General features: G+C 41.5%; 1 non-coding gene across 1 annotated transcript; it reads right to left on the bottom strand.

Annotated features, from left to right (window-relative positions):
* Positions 1-238: 238 nt before the first annotated feature.
* Positions 239-367, bottom strand: LOC120364181 (small nucleolar RNA SNORA11). Its single transcript, XR_005579523.1, has one exon. It is a non-coding gene; the product is annotated as a small nucleolar RNA SNORA11 (small nucleolar RNA).
* Between the last annotated feature and the right edge of the window lie 23104 nt (positions 368-23471).

The following is a 23471-nucleotide window of genomic DNA, read 5'->3' as shown; positions in this document are numbered from 1 at the left end:
CAAACTTGGAATTAATAATATCAAGACAGCTAAACTCATGTGCCTCCTGATGGAATGCAATATGAAATTCACAATGTCATTATAGGCAAAATATTTACTCTGAATCTTATCAAGTCTTTGGACCTAGCTGGCACTTTATCAGAAATACAAGTGCTAGATAAATAAATGAAATATTAAGAAATAACCTGATGAATCTAGCCTATGGGATATTTTACAGAACAACTGGCGTGCATTCTCTCTTTTTTTTCTTTTCACACTTAGGGAGGCCACAAATTTTGTGCCCCTTGCCACAATGATCCCAGATTCCTTTTGGGTGTATTGTAAACAGAGGAGCCACTCTTCAATACCCCTGCTCTAAGCAAATCCTGGCATGTACCCTTAAAGAAGTAAATATCATAACAGAAGTTGGAGATCTAGTCTAGATTAAAAGAGAATAAGGAGACATAAGCAAATGCAACATATAATTGGATACTGGGTTGGAATTGTATTTAAAAATATTTTGGGGGGTAGTTGGGGAAATTAGAGTATAGATTATATATTAGATGATATTATGAAATTATTATTAATTAGTATTATGGTTGCTGTGTTCTGACCGCTGTGTCCCCCTAAGGGCCATGTGATGAAACCTAATCACCAATGTGATGCGAGGTGGGGTCCTTGGAAGGTGATTAGGTCCTGGGGGCAGAGCTCTCATGAATGAGTTTTGTGGCCTTATGAGAAAGGACCCATAGAGCTGCCTTGCCCCCTCCACCATGTAAGGACACAGCAAGAAGTTACGACCTGTGAACCAGAAAGTAGGCCTTCGTCAGACACTGAATCTGTGGGTGTTTTGATCTTGAACTTTCCAGCCTCTGGAACTGTTGCTTACAAGCTATCCTGTCTATGGTAATTTGTTCTAGCAAACCAAATGGTCTAAGATAGGGGTTATATAGTGGAATGTTTTTATTTTAGGGATGCAGACTAAAGTTTTTATGTTTGAAGTGTTCTGATGTCTACAATCTATTTAAAAATGATTTGGAAAAAAATGTGTGTATGTGTTGTTTGTGAGTATGAGACAGTGAAAGCATATATAGCAAAATGATAACTGGTGAATCTGTGTGAAGTATATGGTATATGACTGCTCATTGTATTACTCTTTCAACATGTCTGTAGCTCTGCAATTTTTCAAAATGAAAAGTTGAAGGGAAAAATAACAGGGATGAGATAGTGAGATAATGAAATGAGAGGAAGCATGGTTTGGCAGAACTCAGATCAAAGTATCAGAGAAATAAAGATAAAATGGAAGGCGTCCAAATAATAGGCAATTAAAAAACCATAGCAAGTGACAAAAAAGATAATTTTCTGAAATAGAGACATTAATTTATATCATATATCAGAGAAAATTAATGCAGGAGAGCCAACCTAGAGATAAGTCCTAGTAGTTATTAAACTTCAAAGATAACTAAGCAAAATGATCAAGTCACTGAGAGCAGGGGGCGGGGGAGCGGGCTGGGGCAGGGGAGCAAGCTTGTTTCAGAGTTCTGTGCAGCAACATTCAATGTCAGAAGAAGGTTGTGCAATACTTAAAAAGATGCCCAAGGGAAAAAAAAGTGTTACCCATGGAATTTAAATCCAGACAAATTATCCTTCCACCGGAAAGTCTACAGATAGCCTTGATCATAAAATAATTCTGGGGCTGTCAATTCTTTGAACCTTTCTTGAGGAAACAATCAGAGGATGGATGCCAGCAAACTAAGAGATAATTGAGGACATTATAGAAAAAAGACTGGCAGCAAGCTTTGAATATGTGTAATGTAGACTAAAGCGAAAATAATTCCACACATTAGAGTGACTGAAATGAATGTAAAGATGACACATCCTGACAATATGTAAATAAACGCAATGAACAAATATTGGTGGAGGAAGGGGAAAGTAGGCGAAAAGTAGATTAAGGTTACTGATTGCTACGTCTGTAGTAACTGAAAGTCAAAAAATATTATTCAAGACTGACAAACCAAGTAATAGAAGCATACACATTTTTAATAGTACAAAATTAAACTCAGAGAAAGATGTTATCTTTGGTAGGAGAGGGGAGGAAGAGAGAAGGAGGAAATGTGCTTATTATTTCATTGTTCCTAGGCACGAATAGACATTTATTGAATAATAGATAACTAGAGGTATTTTGTAAAGTTTTATTATAAAGTTAACAGAGCAAAAATGAAAACCTATTGAAATTTGGAAAGAATTATTCACAGCAACAAGGACAATAGACTACATAGTGAATGTTTTTAAAAAACTATATCTAAACAAAAATCGAACATGTTACAATGATAGAACTAACCCTAATCTATTTGACATATGAATAGATGTTGAAATAGGCTTAACTCACCTATTAAAAGAAACAAGATTTCAGAGTATTCTTAGGCAACACCCACCTCCATGCTGAGCTCAAGCAAGTGACCACCTATGGTAAGTGTTTTCAGAAAGGTTGAAAATAAGCGGGTATGGTGGCTCATGCCCGTAATCCCAGCACTTTGAGAGGCCAAGGTGAGTGGATCACTTGAGGTCAGAAGTTCGAGACCAGCCTGGTACTGATCCAGTGTTCTAACATGTGGTTGGGAAATATGTATACAAATTACTCCATGAAGGTAGACAAGAAGCTTTTCACAAGCTCTTAGATGATAGATCCCATTCCAAAGTAGGCATAAAATATGCTGAAAGGTGGCTGGGTGTAGTGGCTTATGCCTGTAATCTCAGCACTTTGGGAGGCCGAGGCTGGTGGATCACCTGAGGTCAGGAGTTTGAGACTAGCCTGGCCAACATGGTGAAACCCTGTCTCTACTAAAAATACAAAAATTAGCTGGGTGTGGTGGTGCATGCCTCTAATCCCAGCTACTGAGAGGCTGAGGCAGGAGAATCATTTGAACCCAGGAGGCAGAGGTTGCAGTGAGCCAAAATTATGCCATTGCACTACAGGCTGGGCAATAAGAGTGAAACCACATCTCAAAAAAAAAAAAAAAAAAAAAAAAAAAAAAGAAATGCTGAAAGGTAGGGTATCAAGTAGGGCTTCGAAGGGACAGCTAGCTTGTCCCCTTGCTTCCTATGGCTGGTGCAGCAATATCACTCGGTGAGTACTTCTGAACTCTTTCTGTTCCACCAAGCACATTTGTAAATGTCTGAATTTGGTACTGCTTAGCTGGGGGCCACAGCAGGTTTGGGTGGTCAGTGAATACTGACAATTGAGAGCTTGTCCCATTTCTGAGAGGTGACAGGTCAGGTGGGTGCTATCGAGAAAAGACAGTGGCAAGTGGAGAGCATTAGGCCTTTGTTGGGCCATAATTGGCTGATTTGAGTAATATGAGGTAGGACAGGGGAATGGGGAAGGGAGCTCATTGCTGCTGGTTGCCGCTACCTGCTAAGTGTCAGTGACGTCTTCTGGGTGCATGGGTTTCCTGACCCTTGTTGGGTTGCTTTACTGCTTTCTAAAATTTCCAAAGGACTCACCCTGCTTCATTGGGAACAACTGTCAGTGTTTGATTACTTTTACTGGGGGAGTTCTTTCAATGATATTCCTGGAATCACTCCAGTTGTGATGACTGCAACACTCTCTATGGTTCCATCACTGAGCCTGGAAAATGGTGAGGCTGGTGGAGTGGAGGTCAGCTACCCTCTGCAGCACTTCTTACCCCTTGTAACTTTAGGCAAACATTTCACGGTCAGAAGGGAGCAAAGTCTGTGGGAGGGCAGAGAACAGCAGGACTCACCAGGTCAGAAGTCCTTTAAAACACTGATTTCTCTTCAGCTTAAACAAAACAACACGAGTTTCATTATGGATGAGGCAGAAAGTGAAGATAAGCACAAAAACAAAACAGAGATCTCATCACCCAGAGATAAGTGCTATTCATGGTTTAGTCTGATGGTTTCCACCTGGGTTCCTAGATGTTCCAGGGTTCCGTGGAAGTGCTTCTAAGATGCCTTAAATGCTTAGAATTTAGCGAAAGAATGGCCGGGCACAGTGGCTCATGCCTGTAATCTCAGCACTTTGGGAGGCCAAGGTGGATGGATCACCTGGGGCCAGGAGTTCAAGACCAGCCTAGTGAATATGGTGAAACCCCATCTCTACTATATATATATATATATATATATATATATATATATATATATATATATATATAAGCCGGATGTGGTGGTGGGCACCTGTAATCCTAGCTACTAGGGAGGCTGAGGCAGGAGAATCATGTGAGCCTGGGAGGCGGAGGTTGCAATGAGTGGAGATAGCACCATTGCACTCCAGCCCGGGTGACAGTGTGAGACTCCATTTCAAAAAAAAAAAAAAAAACTTTAACCAAAGAAGTAGAAAAGATTTTGGTTATATAAAGATGGCAATAAACAAAACAGTAACAGCAAGTTTGGGGCATACAACAGTCTCATGGAGACCACCAGCATGCGATCGTGTGTGTCTCTGCCAGCCTCAACCCAGCTCCTCCTGCTGTCCCTGTGTGTTTATTTGCACTTGTCATGGATGGGCCTTGGTCGGAAGGCTGGTGCCCTGCAGACCCACAGGCCTATCAGAGGGCTCAGCCTTTACCTTCTGCATGTTCACCTCATGAGGAAATCGTGGGTTGTGCAAGAAGTGAATTTGTAACACAACGTGGTGTGATTCTATTGTGTTATGAATCACTGTAGCACTTGTATTTTATTTTTATTATTGAGGTTTGGTAAATACCTCTTAATAGAAATACCTTTCAATAAGTGGCAGGATATAGAATGCTGAGTACTAACCTTGCCCACCCGTCCCCCCAACTCCCGCCCGGCCAAGCCCACAATGTTCTGTAACCGGTGGCCCCTAGCTGCCTGGCTGGGAAGCAGGAGGATAACCCAGCTTTTTTTCTGAAACTGAAAACAGAGGGAAGTATTGATAGCTTTCAAGACCAGAATCTAGGCAGGGTGTGGTGGCTCATATCTAATCCCAGCACTTTGGGGGGCCGAGGCGGGAGGACTGCTTGAGCTCAGGAGTTTGAGACTAGCCTGGGCAACATAAGGAGACTCTTTTTACAAAACAATGAAAAATTAGCCGGGCTTGGTGGCGCATGCCTACCATTCAAGCTACTTGGGATGCTGAGGCAGGAAGATCCCTTGAGCCCAGGAGGTAGGGGCTGCAGTGAGCCATGATGGCACCACTACACTCCATCCTTGGCAACAGAGTGAGACTCTGTCTCAAAACAACAACAACAACAACAACAACAACAACACCACCACCACCACAAAACAAAGGCAAGAATCTAAACAGTAGTCTAAATAGCAAAAAGATCTGGGTGGGGAAGGGAAGAGAATCAGAGGGAAAACCAGAGAGAAAGTTCCTGCACCCTGACCCACATCCCACCCAGCATCACAATCTGAGGTTGCAGTCACCAGAATCAATGTGGGGACTCTGAGACCAGAGAAGACCTGCGCTCCTTCACAAGCATGGCCCTGGGAAATTGGCTGAGACTCTGCAGTACCCTGTCTGGTCAGCTGCCATTGTGTCCGACAATGGTTGGATGGTGCATTGGGCCAGAGAGGGCTCAAGTCGGCAAAGTCCTCCTCCCTGAGACTCCCGTGGCTACGTTGCAACTGGCTGATTTGGAAGGGACTTCAGGGCTGTGCTAAAAAGAAGCAGAGTGCAGGACTCAGAACTGGGATGAGGAAAGGAGTGTTCTGGGTAGAGGGAACAAGTGGAGCAGGGTCTGGTTTGGGGCTCATTTGGCTGAAGGAGCAGAGGAAAAGGCAAGGAGGAAGGAGCACACTGGTCTGTGTACGCTGTGGAGGGGACTGCTGGTTGTGATTGTATTCTCAGGGTGGTGGGAGATATTGGATATTGAAGGTTTTTTTTTTTTTTTTTTTTGAGACAGAATCTTGCTCTGTTGCCCAGGTTGGAGTGCAGTTATGTGATCTCGGCTCACTGCAACCTCTGCCTCCTGGGTTCAAGCAATTCTCTGCCTCAGCCTCCGGAGTAGCTGGGATTACAGGCGCCGATCACCATGCCCAGCTAATTTTTGTATTTTTAGTAGAGACAGGGTTTCACCATCTTGGCTAGGCTGGGCTTGAACTCCTGACCTCATGATCCATCTGCCTCAGCCTCCCAAAGTGCTGGGATTACAGGTATGTGCCACTGAGCCTGGCCCCCATTTTTGTTTTATTAAGGAGAGAATCCCTTCTCCAACCAAACATATATTAAACAGGTTTGAAGGAGCCTCAGGTTATCAAGTGCTGCCCAGAAGCCCTCATGTCTCCACCTGATTCTATAAAGGCATGTGGGTTGGTCAATATTTACTTTTCCTGTAACTCTGAGTGCACTGTTAAATAAGTGATTGCTTGACACGTGGTAGGGCATTTTCTTTATTCAACGGAATCAAAGGAATGGACAAAATCCTAGCAGCACTTAGCAATTCTGCCACCTGATGGCAGTAAGTCACCACTGATGGCATTGCCCTGCACCTCCTTAGGTCCCTTACTGCAGGGCTCGAGGTGGGTTACTCCCCCCGCCCCCAACTCCAACCCTGCAGTCCCTTAGGTGCAGGGCAATCCCATCAGTGGTGTTGGGTGTGTGTGTGTGTGTGTGTGTGTGTGTGTGTGTGTGTGCGTGCGCGTGGGGGGGTGGGGGTGGGAGGATGTGGAGTGTAGATGCATGGGAAGGAAGGGATAGGGAAGATGTTTTTATATGGAGAATCCTTTGTGGAAGAGGGAAAAACCTATGAGAGGAATAACTCAGCTTGACATGATTCACAAACTTCTTAAAGCACTGTGTATAAAAACAATTTTTGTATTGATTTTTCTGTACATCCATAGTTCCTCTTCATCTTTTAGCCACAGTAGCTCTGAAATAATAGACATTTCTCTTGCTTATGTGGCTCAAATCTTCTCTTCCCAACTCCAGGACTTCTAATTGGTTCATAAAGCAATGTTTAAGAGTATGAAATCCACTTCCTTCCCCGTTTAATAAAGGAATGCCTATAACACTTACTGAAGGCCTACTATGTGCCAGGCACTTTACATATCAAGTCTTTTTTATTTATCAAAACAACCCTGTGAAACAGTTACCATTAACTCTATTTTACAATGAGAAAAGGGAGGCACAGAGAGACAAAATCATTGGTCCCAGAACCAGCCAGTGGCAGAGTGAGTATGTGAACCCAAATCCGATGGCCTTCCTGCTTATGCATGTATCCCTGTTTTTCTCGGTTTCGGTATTATTGCTGCTTTGAGCTGGATAGTTCTTTTATGGAGGTGAGGACTGTGGGCCGTGTATTGCAGGATGTTTAGCAGCATTATTGGCTTCTACCCACTCTATACCAGCAGCACTCTTTCCTCTAGTTGCAACAACCAAAAATGTCTCTAGACATTGTCACGTGGCCCCTGGATAGCAAACCATCATCAGGGAGAAGCGCTGATGTAGAGATACCTTGGTTGGGCTTCCGGATGCTGCGGACCAGTGTTGAATTACAGCAGGAAGTCAGGGCTCTATCTGGGCCCTGGCCTCTCAGGTGTCCCACTCTGGCCATCTTCCAGCTGCTGCCCTCTTAGAATGAGGCATCCACGGTACCTACCTGCTGTACTTCTACTTTTCTGCACCGTGTTCTATTTTCCAGGGCCTCCGTTGGCTTGTTACTGGTTCTCCTGGCTGCTGGAGTGTTCCCAGAGTGTCTATCCAGTGGGGAGGGCAGTGGACTGAGCTGGACTTGGAAAGTAGGTTATCTGGACACAGAAGTGCACGCAAGGCCTCTCTGCTGGAGGATGCTGTCAGAGGTGGAAAGAGAAGGGTGATGGGCTACGGGCTCGAGGCCTCCATTTGTATCTTGACCAGTTCAGGGTGGGCCTGCTCCAGACCCCTGCTGCTGGGGTAGTTGGGAGATATGTGTTTGTGGGTGATACATTTGTGACACCCCACTTTGAAGACCTCAGAATCACCATGTTTGCCAACACAGAAAGGCTGTTAGGGCTCCAGGCTGTCTCCTGAATTATGTTTCTTTAGGGAAGTTTTCACCATGTTTACTGCTCACTTGGTGGTCATTTCCTACCTAGAAAAGTCACTCCTTTTCTCCTGGAAAAACAGACAGGAGTCAAACAAACAAAGGCACGTGGAGAAGAGAGGCTCAGCGAGGCTCTCTTCCCCGCTGAGGGACCCTCACTCATAATAGCCTTCCAGTGGAAAAGCAGTCGAAATCATGGCTTGTAGCCCCCACAAACGGAAACAGCTTTACTATTTTTAATAGAGGAAATTATTGAAATGACTGCCAGACGTACCTGATTATAAGTAATAGAGGTGTGGAAATGCTTTAACTCATTTGCAATTACTTAACATACAAAATCATAGAACATTAAGTTTAAAAAGCAAGATCACAGCATATATAGTGCAATCACATATATGCTATTATATATTTATACAAAGGTAATAGTAACCATTTACTGAATGCTAAGATTCACTGTGCAACAAATATTAGGCTAAGCATGCATATATGATAATTTTATTTAATCTTCACATCTATGAGGTAGGACTTTTTTTTTTTTTTTTTTTTTTTTTTTAAATCTGAGAAGTCTTTCTCTGTCACCCAGGCTGGAGTGCAGTGGAACCATCTCGGTTCACCTCAACCTCCACCTCCTGGGTTCAATCAATTCTCTTCCCTCAGCCTCCTGAGTAGCTAGGATTACAGGCGCATGCCACCACACTTGGCTAATTTTTGTATTTTTACTAGAGACGGGGTTTCACCATGTTGGCCAGGCTGGTCTTGAACTCTTGACCTCAAGTGATCTGCCCACCTTGGCCTCCCAAAGTGCTGGGATTACAGGTGTGAGCCACCATGCCTGGCCCAGTTTTAAATACTTTTAAGTGCATACATCTCACCTATTTCTGGCTAAATTTTATCTTTGGTATTTCACAGCTTTAGTTTTGTTTGCTGCTTCAAAGTGGAACCTCCTCCCCTCAGCTTTCTTTTCTAGCTAGATTTTCTATGTCACAGTATTTGTATTAGTCAGGGTTCTCTAGAGGGATGGAACTAATAGAATATATATATATATAGGAATACACACACACACACAGGGGAATTTATCAACTTACACGATCATATATATAGGAGAGTTTATTCAGTATTAACTTACACAATCACAAGGTCCCACAACAGGCTGCCTGTAAGTGGAGGAGCGAGGAGAGCCAGTCCGAGTCCCAACACTGAACAAAACTGAAGAACTTGGATGGAGTCCAATGTTCGAGGGCAGGAAACATCCAGCACAGGAGAAAGATGTAGGCTGAGAGACTGGGCCAGTCTCGCCTTTTCAGGTTTTTCTGCCTGCACTCTATTCGATGGAAGCTGATTAGATGGTGGCCACTAGGTTAAGAGTGGATCTAGCTTCCCCAGCCCACTGACTCAAATGTTCATCTTCTTTGGCGACACCCTCAGAGACACACCCAGGATTAATACTTTGCATCTTTCAATCCAATCAAGTTGACACTCAGTATTAACCACCATGAGTCCACCCCTTGTCAACTTGAATCCATACACATTTCCTGAGATCATGGATAATCTTCAAATAAAGGCAATAATAAGGTCATGATTATGCCTAACGTAATACAACTATCCTTCCTACAACAGGAATGCATCAATCCCCAACCCAAATACTATTGCATAAAGTTAACAATACTTAAATGCTGATATGAAGTCAATAAATCTTATGTCACATGACAAAGGAAAAAGGAAATAAAGCTATTTTATTAGTACCAGTGTATACATGCACAAACGTGATTTTAACAAACAAAAAGGAGGAAATACTCATGACAATTATAGTCTCTGTTTCTGTAGTTGGTCAGCTGGTTGTAGCTGGTATTGATGAGTACTTTCTCCTCCTACCCATTCGGTGTTCCCTTTGCTTTCAGCAAGTACCTCAGCAGGTCATAATTTTTCTTCTGGTGGACTGACTCAAACCTTCATTCTTGAAGGGTCTGGACCACTTGTAGTCCAGCCTGGATTGGGCCGTAGTAGTTTCCCATTGATCTGAATCACAGGGCATGGTAATACTAACAGATGCTCTAACGGATCTCCTATATTTTGTGCATTCTCTTCCTAAGCTCTGTTATGGAGTAAGTAGACTGATTTCATCCTCATAGCCTGGGTCAGTCATCCCAGCCAACACTGTAACTCCCTTCTTAGCCTGCTGACTTAAAGGTAGGAGGAGGTAGGAGGAGCCCAAAGTGTCCAGGTGGCAATCTTAACTTCCAGTTTAATGGAATTATTGTTGTGTCTCCTGGTGGCAGCATTCCTCCCTCTGGAACTAAGACCTCTAGGCCAGCAGAGTGTAATATTTCAGAAATAGGAAGCAAATATTTTGCTAGTGGATCACTAGGGGTGATGGTGAGTGGTGCCATTTGCACTTCCACCCCTTTATTCCTGGACCCTTGAATCTTGACTATGGGAGAAACAGTACCATATATTGGACACCGATGATTCAGAGCATACGTAGCCTTCTGGAGAACTCTGGCCAAGCCCTGCAAAGTATTGTCACCTAGTTGGCACTGTAATTGTGACTTCAGAAGGCCATTCCACTGTTCTATCAATCCAGCTGCTTCATGATGATGGGGAACATGGTAAGACCAGTGAATTCTATGAGCATGACCCCACTGCCACACTTCTTTAGCCATAAAGTTAGTTCCTTGGTCAGAGGCAATGCTGTGTGGAATACCATGATGGTAGATAAGGTATTCCATGAGTCCACCGATGGTAGTCTTGGCAGAAGCATTGCATGCAGGATAGGCAAACCCATATCTGGAGTAAGTGTCTATTCCAGTGAGGACAAACCTCTGCCTTTTCCATGATTAAAGAAGTCTAATATAATTAACCTGCCACCAGGTAGCTGGCCGATCACTCTGAGGATTGTTACCATATTGAGGGCTCGGTGTTGGTCTCTGATGCTGGCAAATTGGGAACTCAGCAGTGACCATAGCCAGAGCAGCCTTGGTGAGTGGAAGTCCATGTTGCTGAGCCCATGCGTAATCTCCACCCCTGCCACCATGGCCGCTTTGTTCATGGGCCCATTGGGTGGTGACAGGGGTGGCTGGGGAAAGAGGCTGAGTGGCGTTCACAGAACGGGTCATCCTATCCACCTGATTATAAAACTCCTCCTCTGCTGAGGTCACCCATTGGTGAACACTCACACGGGTTACAAATATCTTCATAGTGTTTGACCACTCAGAGAGGTCCATCCACATAGCTCTTCCCCAAATTTCTTTGTCACCAATTTTCCAATCGTGCTTCTTCCGAGTCACTGACCATCCAGTGAAACCATTGGCTACAGCCCATGAATCAGTATATAATCGCACATCTGGCCATTTCTCCTTCCATGCAAAGTGCACAACAAGGTGCACTGCTAGAAGTTCTGCCCACTGGGAAGATTTCCCTTCAACTGCTATTTTTTAGGGATGTCCTAGAAAGGGGTAGTAGTGCTGCAGCTGTCCACTTTGGGTGGTGCCTTCATATCTTGCAGAACCATCTGTGAATCAGGCCCTAGTCGTCTTCTCCTCTGTCAACTGATCATAAGGAACTCTTCATTGGGCCATTGGTGCTGGGGGGAGAAGGCAGGGTGGCAGGAGTGGAGACCATGGGCATTTGAGCCGCTTCCTCACATAACTTACTTGTGCCATCAGGACCTGCTCGAGCCGATCAAGTATATACCACTTTCATTTGAGGATGAATGCTGCTGTGCAGAACCCACTTTATAGCTAGATGGGTCAGAAAGCACTCCGTTCATGATAAGTAGTTCAAGTCCCATGGTGACTTGATGACCTACAGTCAAACTTTCAGTTCCCACCAAAGCCCAGTAAGAGGCCAAGAGCTATCTCTCAAAAGGAAAGTAGTTATCTGCAGAAGATGGCAGGGCCTTGCTCCAAAATCCTAGAGGCCTCTGCTGTGATTCACCTATGAAGACCTGCTAAAGGCTCCAGACAGCATCCCTATCTGCCACTGACACCTCAGGCATCATTGGATCTGCTGGGTCATATGGTCCAAGTGGCAGAGCAGCTTGCACAGCAGCCTGGACCTGTTGCAGAGCCTTCTCCTGTTCTGGACCCCACTCAAAACTGGCAGCCTTTTGAGTCACTCAATAAATGGGCCAGAGTAAAAAAAAAAAAAATAAATAAAATAAATGGGCCAGAGTAACACACCCAAATGACAAATGTATTGGCTCCAAAATCCAAATAGGACCACTGGGCTTTGTGTCTCTTTCTTGGTTGTAGGAGGGACCAAATGCAGCAACTTACCCTTCACTTTAGAAGGAATATCTTGGCAGTCCCCATAGCACTGGACCCTTAGAAATTTTACTGAGGTAGAAAGTCCCTGAATTTTAGTTGGATTTATTTCCCATCCTCTGGCATGCAAATGTCTCATCAATAAGTCCAGTGTGCTTGCTACTTCTTGCTCACGGGATCCATTCAGCACAATGTCATCAATGTAATGGAGCAGTGTGGTATCTTGTAGAAGCAAGGAGTGATCAAGGTATCTCTCCAAATAAGATTATGACACAAAGCGGGAGAGTTGGTATGACCCTGAGGTAGGACAGCAAAGATATATTGCTGGCGTTGCTAGCTGAAGGCAAATTACTTCTGGTGGGCCTTATGGACAGGAATGGAGAAAAAGGCATTTGCCAAGTCAATGGCTGCATACTAGATATGTTAAGTTGCTCGAGCAATGAAACCACATCTGGTACAGCAGCTGCAATTGGAGTCATGACTTGGTTAAGCTTATGATAATCCATTGTCAGTCTCCAAAATCCCTCTGTCTTCTGCACAGGCCAAATGGGAGAATTGAATGGGGTTGTGGTGGGAATCACCACACCTGTGTCTTTCAGTCCTTGATGGTGACACTAATCTCCACAGTCCCTCTAGGCATGCAATATTGTTTTTGATTTAAATTTTTCTAGGTAGAGGAAGCTCTAATGACTTCCATTTGGCCTTTTCCCCCATAGTAGCCCTCACCCTACCAGTCAGAGAACCAATGTGGGGGTTCTGCCAGCTGCTAAGTATGTCTAGGCCAGTTATGCTTCTGGCACTGGGGAAATGACTACAGGATGAGTCTGGGGACCCAGTGGACCCACTATAAGTTGAACTTGAGCTAAAATTTCATTAATTACTTGACCTCCATAAACCCCTACTTTAATTGGAGGACCACAATGATGTTTTGGGACTCCTGGAATCAACATTAGCTCAGAGCCAGTGTCCAGTGGTCCCCAAAATGTCAGATCATTTTCCTTTCCCCAGTGCACAGTTACCATGGTAAAAGGCTGGATTTGGAGGACTCCTTGGGGAAGGATGGGAGAAAGATGCATTGCATAAGTTATTGGTAATGTAGTGGGGTCCCTCCTCAAGGGAACCTGGTCTACCCTTCATTCAAGGGATTCTGGCTCAAGTCTGGAAATTGGTTGAGGAGCTATGATTCTCTGTTTTGTAATTCAAATTAGTCTTTTGTCCATTCGACCTAGAAGTTTTCTCTTTATATAAATTAAGTAGGAATTCAGTAGGCTTCCTATGAATTTCACTTCTAGGAACACCGTGATTAATTAGTCAATGCCAGAGCTCTACACGAGTCAGACTATTCTGATTGCTACTTTTTCTCTCCTGTCCATTATGGTAGCTATGCCCACCTTGCCTTTGATGGTTGAACACTGCCACTTGGCCTCTGCCACCTCAGGATCCAATTATTCCCATTGTATTTAAATTTCATAGTTGAGTGACTGTGGTTCCCACTGTTAGATCTGACACATAGAGAAGAGTAATTACAGGGCTCTTCAAAGATGCAGGAGCTGCCCTCACAAATCTATTTCATAATGCATTAGTCAAGGGTATATCTTCTGGACCTTCCCAGCTGATATGAGTAGTCTAAAGTGACTAATCCACTCCACCATCCCAATCTCCCTAAGCCTTTGGATGGCTTCCTCTACATTAAACCAAGAGAGATCAGGCATTTCCTGTTCGCTCACAGTGGGCCATCTTTTAATTCACATTTCAGCTAACCAAGCAAATAAACTATTAGAACCTTTTCTAAGAGCTGCAACATTAAAAGTAGAGTCCATACTCAGTGGGACCAAATCAATAAATTCAGCCTGATCCAACTCTATATTCCTTTCACCATTATCCTATGCCCTTACTATCCATTCCCATGCCTGTTCTCCAGATTTCTGTTTATGTAAATTAGAGAACTCAAGCAGTTCTTTTCGAGTGTAGCACACCCCCTCATGGATCCCACTCTTAACCTCACCTCTAGTGGCCTGCTGCGACTTTAGTCTAGTTATAGGTCTAGAGGGAAAAGGGGGTGTTGGGGGTAGCTCCTAAGGAGAATCAACATTATTTTGCCTGGCAACTGCCTCAGGGGAGGCCATCATTGTTGCCTCAGGAAGCACAGGGTTTATCTCCTCAGACAAAGGTGGAAAGGCTGATGGCAGCATGGGCCCGGGAGGGGATGTTACCACTACTGGGGATGGGGAAGCTGTTCCTTCTGGCAAAAAAGTTTCCTCAGAGTTCAGAAACTCAGTGTTCCCAGCTTCATCAGGGTCCTCCCACACCTCCCCATTCCAAGTTGCGGGGTCCCATTCTTTTCTAATCAGTGCCCTCATTTTAACAGTGGACACTTGGCGAAGCTGGGCATGCATCTTTCATTGCAGGTCAGCCACTTGCATGATAAGAGCCTGTGTCTGTTTTTCCACAGTTTCAGCTATTTCTCTACAGGAGATAAGAATCTCACTCAGGGCAATCTTAGCAGATTGGGGGTTCAGTATCTGCTTCTGAAGCTGGGAGACAGAATTCCTGAGTTCATTATTTTCTTTTATCCCTTTGTCCATTGAACTTAGGAGCAACCATACAGCTTCATTATGTCCCTTGGTTCTCCACATAGGTCAAAGGTATTATGTATAGAGTCACTAAACTCCTTGCCTCTCATGAGCACTGAATCAGGAGTGTCAAATGTATTTATTTTGCATAACTCTTTACATGGTTTACACCAAGGACTATTAGTGTAACAGTAAAGCCTCCATACTATTAGAAATGGAGTCCTTAGAATTTTTGGGTCTAATCATATTAAGCAGCCAACTTCTGAAACCCCAAAACCAAAGAACTCCATCCTTAATATTCTGTTCCTCTAGAACCACTCCTGATACCAAAATCTGTATTAGTCAGGGTTCTCTAGAGGGACAGAACGAATAGAATATATATTGGAGAGAGATATATCTATATCCATCTATCATATACATGAAAAAGTTCTACTTCAAAGTTGAACCCCTGGGAGTTTACTAAGTATTAACTTACATAATCACAAGGTCCCACAATAGGCTGTCTGCAACTGAGGAGCAAGGAGAGCCAGTCCAAGTCCCAAAACTGAAGAACTTGGAGTGTGATATTTGAGGGCAGGAAGCATCCAGCATGGAAGAAAGATGTGGGCTGAGAGGCTAGGTCACTCTCACCTTTTTACATTTTTCTGCCTGCATCTTTCTTCCATCTATTTGATGGAGGTTGATTAGATGTTGTCCACCAGATTAACAGTGGGTCAACATTTCCCAACCCACTGACACCCTCACAGACACACCCAGGATTAATACTTTGCATTCTTCAATCCAATCAAGTTGACACTCAGTATTAACCATCACATATGGGGTTTCACCATGTTGGCCAGGCTGATCTTGAACTCACTTTGGCCTCCCAAGGTGCTGGGATTACAGATGTCAGCCACTATGCCTGGCCCAGTTTTAAATAATTTTAAGTGCATAGATCTCACCTATTTCTTGTTAAATTTAATCTTTGGTATTTCATAGCTTTAGCTTTGTTTGCTGCTTCAAACTGGAATCCCTCCCTTCAGTTTTCTTTTCTAACTGGATTTTCCTTTTCATGTCATGATATTGATTCTTGGGTGAAAATTTTCTACTCAGCCACTGTATTGAACCATCTTATTTTTTTATTTTGGTGAAATTCATATGACAGAAAGTTAACCATTTTAAAGTGAAAAATCCAGTGTGAATTTAGTACATTCACAATGTTGTGTACCCACCATCTCTGTCTAGTTCCAAAACATTTAATCACCCCCAAATAGAACCAAAATGTGCCCATTAAGCTCTTCTACTCCATAAACTATCTTACTGCTATGAATTGATTTTTTTGGAAACCAGGTCTATGGACTCCATGGGTATCATTGAGCCATGAGGCATTGCCAGTTAGGGAAAACATTTTCCCCAAATCTTAGGCATATCCCTACGTGCATACTCAGCTTGCTAGGAAATAAATAGTTTAAGAAATTCACAGTGAAATGACCCTAGACCTCCTCTGGCCGGTCACAAGCCTGGGCCTTGCTGCCAAGGATAATTGGTGCTTCCACATGGCTGGAGCTGAGCTATGTGCTGCCAGGGCTGGCCAAGAAGCCCTGGGTGCTTGGAATTGGTGGAGGAGTGGAAGTGTGGGCAAACAAGCCTGGAAAGCCTGTCTGGTTTGTCATGGTCAACACCCAGGGACCTCCATTTGCATAATATCTGCATATTATTTGTATAAATTAAAACTTATTCATAAATTTCCCACATTCTTTAAAACATTTTATGTTTAAAAGAATACACAAAGCACCCCCCCCACCACCACCACCTTCTTTTAAAACTGTCATCTGAACTCTGCCTTCTAATCTCATTTTCTGTTTGTCTATAGCTAGGGTTGCTATGTGTGTGTATATGTGTGTGTGTGTATGTGTGTGTGTATGTGTGTGTGTGTGTGTGTGTGTGTGTGTCTTGATCTGGGTGCCATGTCCTATACTAGGCACTGAAGACTTGAAGACAGTAATAATCTAGGTCCGGCCTTCAGTGAACTCCCATTAGGAAGGACTAGAAACTCAACTGTCTTGACTCTAAGCCATGGCTCTCTGCCTCTATACCCTGTGGTTTATTCCTTATCTTTCTTCTCATGCAGCCAGAACTGAGGTTGTGAATGAGTTGTACATAGCAGAGACCAGGTGTGGGGTGAAGCAGGCTCCCAGAGTCAGCTCTCTGTCACTGTGCCAAGACACTTGTGACTTCTGGTGGGTGATAACCCTGCATCTTCTGAGCTGCTGCCTTGGGCTTTTGTAGTCAGATCCCCCAAGTATCTAATGTTGGTGTCCCAAGTGTACCATGCATTTGGATCTGGACCCCACTCAGGTGGGGTAGGAGGCTGGTCCTGGAAGGCACTGGAGATTATGCCTGAACTGGCTGATTTGGGTTTCCTCTTCATTGCACTCCCGGAGCAACATCAGAATCCACACTAATGACCCCTTCAGCCTGCTGGTCTCATACTTCCTATCTTACCTCTCCTGTCCTCTTACCTACTCGCTTTTTCAATTGTATATTTCCTTTATTGATCATTTACACAGAAGTTTCTGAAAGATTTAATGTGTTAATTAAACTAAGAGTCAACAATTTGCCATAGGTGGTACTGTATTGTGGAAGTAAATATGAACAGCAAAACATTTGGTCATAGAAAATAGAGTCAATCAAGATATAAGTTGAATCAAGCAACAGGAAGCTGCCATACAGGCAAAATGATCCTAAGAAGCAAGGAGTGGAACCCAGGGCCCAGATAACAAGATCTCAGTTACCCGCAATGCCTCATCTCCCCATGTTCTATCTGGAGCTCTACCTACGTGTCAGCCAACAGAGAAATTCTGGGAGCACCTTTGATTGATTTTATCTAGAATAGATTAATAATTACCTCATTTCACAGAAGTGTGATGGTCAGAGATCTTGGCAAATCAACACTCTCCCCACCATCCTGCTCTGTCTTTCTTGCATTTTACATTTTTTATTTTAAAGACATACAAAAGTAAAACAATTGTTCATTAAGCTTGCTGTATTAGTCCATTCTCCGGATGCTAATAAATACATGCCTGAGACTGGGTAATTTATAAAGGAAAGATGTTTAATTGACTCAGTTCTCCAAGGCTGGGGAGGCCTCACAATCATGGCAGAAGGAAAGGGAGGAGCAAAGTCACGTCTCTTATGGTGGTAGGGAAGATGGTGTGTGCATTGGAACTCCCCTTTCTAAAACCATCAGATGTTGTGAGACTTATTCACTATGATGAGAATAGTAAGGGGGAAACTGCCCCCATGATTCAATTATTTCCATGTGGCCCCACCCTTGACAAATGGGGATTATTGCAATTCAAGGTGAGATTTGGATGGAAATACAGCGAATCCATATCACTGCTGTACCCATTATGCAACTTTGACAGACATTAGTGACCAAGTTTGTTTCATCTATACCTCATTTACTCTTTCTGCCTCCTTATTTTCAAGCAAATCTAAGTTCTTTTTTTTTTTTAAAATATACATATATTTAGTAGAGATGGGGTTTTGTCATGTTGGCCAGGCTGGTCTTGAACTCCTGCCCTCAGGTGATCCACCCTCCTTGGCCTCCCAAAGTGCTGTGATTACAGCAAATCCAGGTTCTCATATTATATCATCCAGAAATATTTGGTTATGTGTCACTAAAATTTAAAGACTCTTAAAAAAATAACCCAATACCATTTTTATATCTAAAGAAATTAACGATCACTTAATTATCCTCAATTACCAGTGTACATAGTTCCCTAACTGTCTTACAGTTTTTCCAAGTTTGTTCAGGTTAGGATTCAGAAAGGCCCTTACATTGCAGTTGGTTGGTGTGGCTCTTATGTCTCTTTTAATCTGCAGATGCCTCTGCCATTTCTTTTCTTTTTTTTTTTCATAGTATTTTTGTTGTTGTTGAAGAACCTAGTTCTTTGCCCTGTCAGTTTTCTACTTTTTGCTGATTTTTAACTGTGGTGTTTTTAACATGTTCCTCTGTCACCTGTGTTCCTCATGTATTGGCTCTTGGAAATTAGATTTGAAGTCAGGTCCATTGCAGAGATTTTTTTTTTGTTTCTCTCTCTCTCTTTCTCTTTCTTTCTTTCTTTCTTTTTTTTTTTTGCAAGACTACCTTATAGGTGGTGGTGTGTACCTCCATTGGGAGGTCTCTGCTTGTTTTTGTCTTTAAAATCATATTGCCAGTCATTGATGATCATTGATTAATAGATTGACTCAATATGAGTTGGAAAAATGATTCTATTCTGCCAATATTTCTTTGTTGTTTAGATAGAGTAATTTTACAAAGAGAATTGGTCTTAATCAACTAACTAGTTGATTAATTATAACAAATATTATAGAAAAAGTAGGAGAAAACCTTTATTCTTTCTATTGATTTACCAGTTTTGAAGGTAGTAAATTGACTCCCTAGTATCTTCCAAAGGTTATCAATGATTTTCTTAGTCTTGTTATGAGCTAATGAATTAGATATACTTGATATGTTTCAATCCTACAGTTATTATCTTTATCAATAGTAAAATTGTCCCATCTTCAGCAGGTGAAGATTTACTCAGTTTGGCTCCTGAGTCTTTTTGACACAATCTTAGTAGTCTTTCACAGTTTCCATGCTATCTGATACCATAACATATTTCAGATTTATCTTGTACATTTCCTGCCTTATGATCATCCATTTCTCAAGACTTCCAGCTCCTTTTAATGGGAATGATATTTAGAGACCATAATCTATGTGTTTGAGTGCTCATTACTATTGAGTTCATTAGTATAGCTGGGCCTTTTGTATGGACAGAACTAGAAAAGATGAGTGTACATCTGTAGATATCTAGGATAAAATTAATCATGAGTTCATATTGATATTTCTAGTTCAAATTCAAGACTGTAGTTTTTTTTTTAAAAGATGGAGTCTAACTCTGCCACTCCCAGGCTGAAGTGCAGTGGCATGATCTTGGCTCACGGCAACCTCTGCCTCCCAGGTTCAAGTTATTCTCCTGACTCAACCTCCCAAGTAGCTGGGACTACAGGTGCCTGCCACCACACCTGGCTAATTTTTGTATTTTTAGTGAAGATGGGATTTCACTATGTTGGCCAGGCTGGTCTCAAACACCTCACCTCAGATGATCCACCTACCTTGGCCTCTCAAGGTGCTGGGATTACAGGCATGAGCCACTGTGCCTGGCCAAGATTCTAGATTTAAAAAAATTACAACCTTATTAATTTTACATCAATAGGACCTTTGACCACACCTCACATTTTGGTTTTCAGTATCAATGTCAAATTACTTATTTGGTTTATTTCACACATCACACATACCAATCTTACACTATGAATACCAACACACATACTAACATTAGAAATGCTGAAAACCAATCAAGAATGTTGTGGTTTTTGCAGATTTTTTGGTCCTAGGATATATTTCAGTAGGGATGGACACATTTTTGTATTGTTATTTGGAATGGTTAATGCTAAAAATTGAATATATACTTGGAGTCACCTGTTACATTTTACATTTGATTTCTAGATATTACTTTGTAAGTGTATTTTTGTTGTATAATTTATAAATAAATTGCATAATTCTACAGTCAATATTCTAAATGAAGGTGTATTTAAAGGAGTTGGTCTTAAATCCCTGTATTCTCAACCTCATTTCCTCCATCCCTCATAGGTAATCATTTAAAACAGTGTTATGGTAGATCTTTCCATAAAAAATATAAACACATGTGTTCATAATCTACTCTTCTTTGAAAACGTGGTAGCATATTGTGTGTGTGTGTTTATAATTCTATTATTATTTTTTAAGAGATAGGATCTCACTATGTTGTTCAGTCTGAAGTATAGGTGCAATCATAATGCACTAAAGTCTCAAATTCTTGGGTTCAAGCAGTCTTCTTGCCGTAGTCTTCTAAGTGGCTGAGGCTACAGGAATGAGCCACCATGCCTGTCCTCTGGCTCATTTTCCTACAGAGTTTTTGGGCATTTTCTGCACTATTTTTAGAAGATTTTTACATTTTAGAGATTTTAACCCTTTTCTGGTATAAATTTGAAATATATTTTCAGTTTATTATTTGTTTTTCTACTTTGTGTATGGTTGTTTTTGCCATGCAGAACTTTTTATGTTTTATGTAATTATGTTAGACCTCTTCTTGTTCTGATTTTGAGTCACAGGAAACTTTCTCCTACTCTAAGATCACAGAATAATGTATCCATATTTTCTTCTAGTATTTTACAGTGTCTTTTTTTTAAACATTGAAATCTCTGATATTTTTGGAATTTTTCCTGATTTACAATGTAAGCATTAGTTTCATTTTCCCCCTATATGACTATGGAGTGTATCTTTATCTCTGTATAATTATATCAAGATAGTATTCATTGGCTTCTATTCTATTGAGTGTTTTTAAAACGAATGGACATTGACTATAAGAAAAAAATTATATTTTTTGTAAATATGGAGGTGATCATATGCATTTTTCCTTCATTTGTACTAATAAGATGGATTTTATTAGTGGATTTCTCTTTTTTAAATTTTTTTGAGACAGAATACCACTCTGTCACTCAGGCGGGAGTGCAGTGGCACAATCTTGGCTCACTGCACTCCACCTCGCAGGTTCAAGTGATTCTCCTGCCTCCTCCTCCCAAGTAGCTGGTATTACAGGTGCCCATCACCACACCTGGCTAATTTTTGTATTTTTAACAGTAGGGTTTCACCATGTTGGCCAGACTGGTTTTGAACTTCTGACCTCAGGTGATCCACCTGCCTTAACCTCCCAAAGTGTTGGGATTACAGACATGAGCCACCTCACCTGGCCTATTAGCAGATTTCCTAATATTGAGTTGCCCTTTTATTTATGGATCAAACTCCATTTGGTCATAATGTATTATTTTATATGTGTTCTGTTGGATTCTGTTTGTTATTATTTTATTTATTTATTTATTTTTAGATGGAGTCTCACTCTGTCACCCAGGCTGGAATGCAGTGGCATGATCTTGGCCCATGGCAACCTCCACCTCCTGGCTTTAAGAGATTCTTCTGCCTCAGCCTACCAAGCAGCTGAAATTATAGGCACCTACCACCACACCTGGCAGAGTTTTGTATTTTTAGTAGAGACAGGGTTTTATCATGTTGATCAGGTTTGTCTCAAACTCCTAACCTCAGGTGATCCACCTACCTCAGCCTCCCAAAGTGTTGGGTTTACAAGCAAGAGCCACCATACCCAGCCTATTAGTGGCCCTTATATTTATTGAGTTGCCCTTGTACTGAGTTGCCCTTGTATTTATGTACCAAACACCATTTGGTCATAATATATTATTTTATATGTGTCCTGTTGGATTCTGTTTCTTATTTTGTTGAAGATTTTTTGCAACAGTATTCATAAGCAAGACTGATTTTTTTGTGTGTAATCTTTGCCAAATTTGATATCAGTATTACACTCATTTCATAAAACAAAATTAGAAGTTTTCCCTCTTTTTCTATACTCTGTCATAGTTTAAATAACATAAGGATTATCTCATCTTTAAAAGTTTGGTAAGATTCTGCTGTAAAACGGTGTGGGCCTGGTACTTTTTTTTTGTTTATGGAGGTGGTCTCTAAGTATTTTCTCTATTTCTTCTATGAGAATTGATCTGCTTAAATTTTCTTTAAAAAACTTCTATTAATGTCTATTTTGGCAAATTGTATTTTTCTTAAAAATATCCATTTATATAGGCTTGAAGGTTATTTGCCTCTTGTCATGCAAGATAATCTCATTCTGGGGATATATTTTTGTTTTCTTAGTTATTTTTCTTTGTCTCTAATTTTGAACATTTGTATTTTCTTCCCTTTTCATCTTTTTCTTGATTATATTACCTAGATTTTGTGTTTATTTTATTTTTGATTTTAAAAAAAAAGAACCAGCTCTGCAGGCAGACAGTGTTTTTGAATTTTTTAAAAAAGAACCAGCTCTTAAAATTTATTTATTGTTTTTTGTTTTCAAATTCATTAATTTCTGCTTTCAACCTTTATTGATTTATTTTCTGATTATTTTTTGTTTACCTTGTTGATTTTTTTTCTAGCTTTTTGAATTGGTGCTTATTCCCTTATTTTGATTTGCATAGATATAGGTATTTAATACCTTAAATTTCCCGCTAACTGCTTTTGTCATATACCGCAGATTATGATATGTCATGTTTTCTTCATAATTACTTTCAAGAAATTCTGTAACTTCATCTGGCATTTCTTCATTTGATTCAAGTATTGTTTGATAATGTGGTTTTCAGTTCCTTGGCAGAAAGACCTTTTGGTTTTAGAATCTTATTATTAATTTCTCATTTTGTTGGATTGTAGAGAGAGAATGTTTTGTTTTTATTTGTATTCTATGGGACTTGCTGAGGTTTCTTTTTTGTGTGACCAAAGATATGGTCAATTCTGGTGACTGTTTCAAGAACACTTATAAAGAAGCTGTAGTTTCTTTCTTTTTTTTTTTTTTTTTTTTTTTTTTTGAGACGGGGTTTCGCTCTTGTTACCCAGGCTGGAGTGCAATGGCACAATCTCGGCTCACCGCAACCTCCGCCTCCTGGGTTCAAGCAATTCTCCTGCCTCAGCTTCCCTAGTGGCTGGGACTACAGGCACGCGCCACCATGCCCAGCTAATTTTTGTATTT

Source organism: Saimiri boliviensis, chromosome 2 (assembly GCF_048565385.1).
Source record: "Saimiri boliviensis isolate mSaiBol1 chromosome 2, mSaiBol1.pri, whole genome shotgun sequence".
Classification (NCBI taxonomy): domain Eukaryota; kingdom Metazoa; phylum Chordata; class Mammalia; order Primates; family Cebidae; genus Saimiri; species Saimiri boliviensis.
This window is presented reverse-complemented; position numbering and strand designations above follow the sequence as displayed.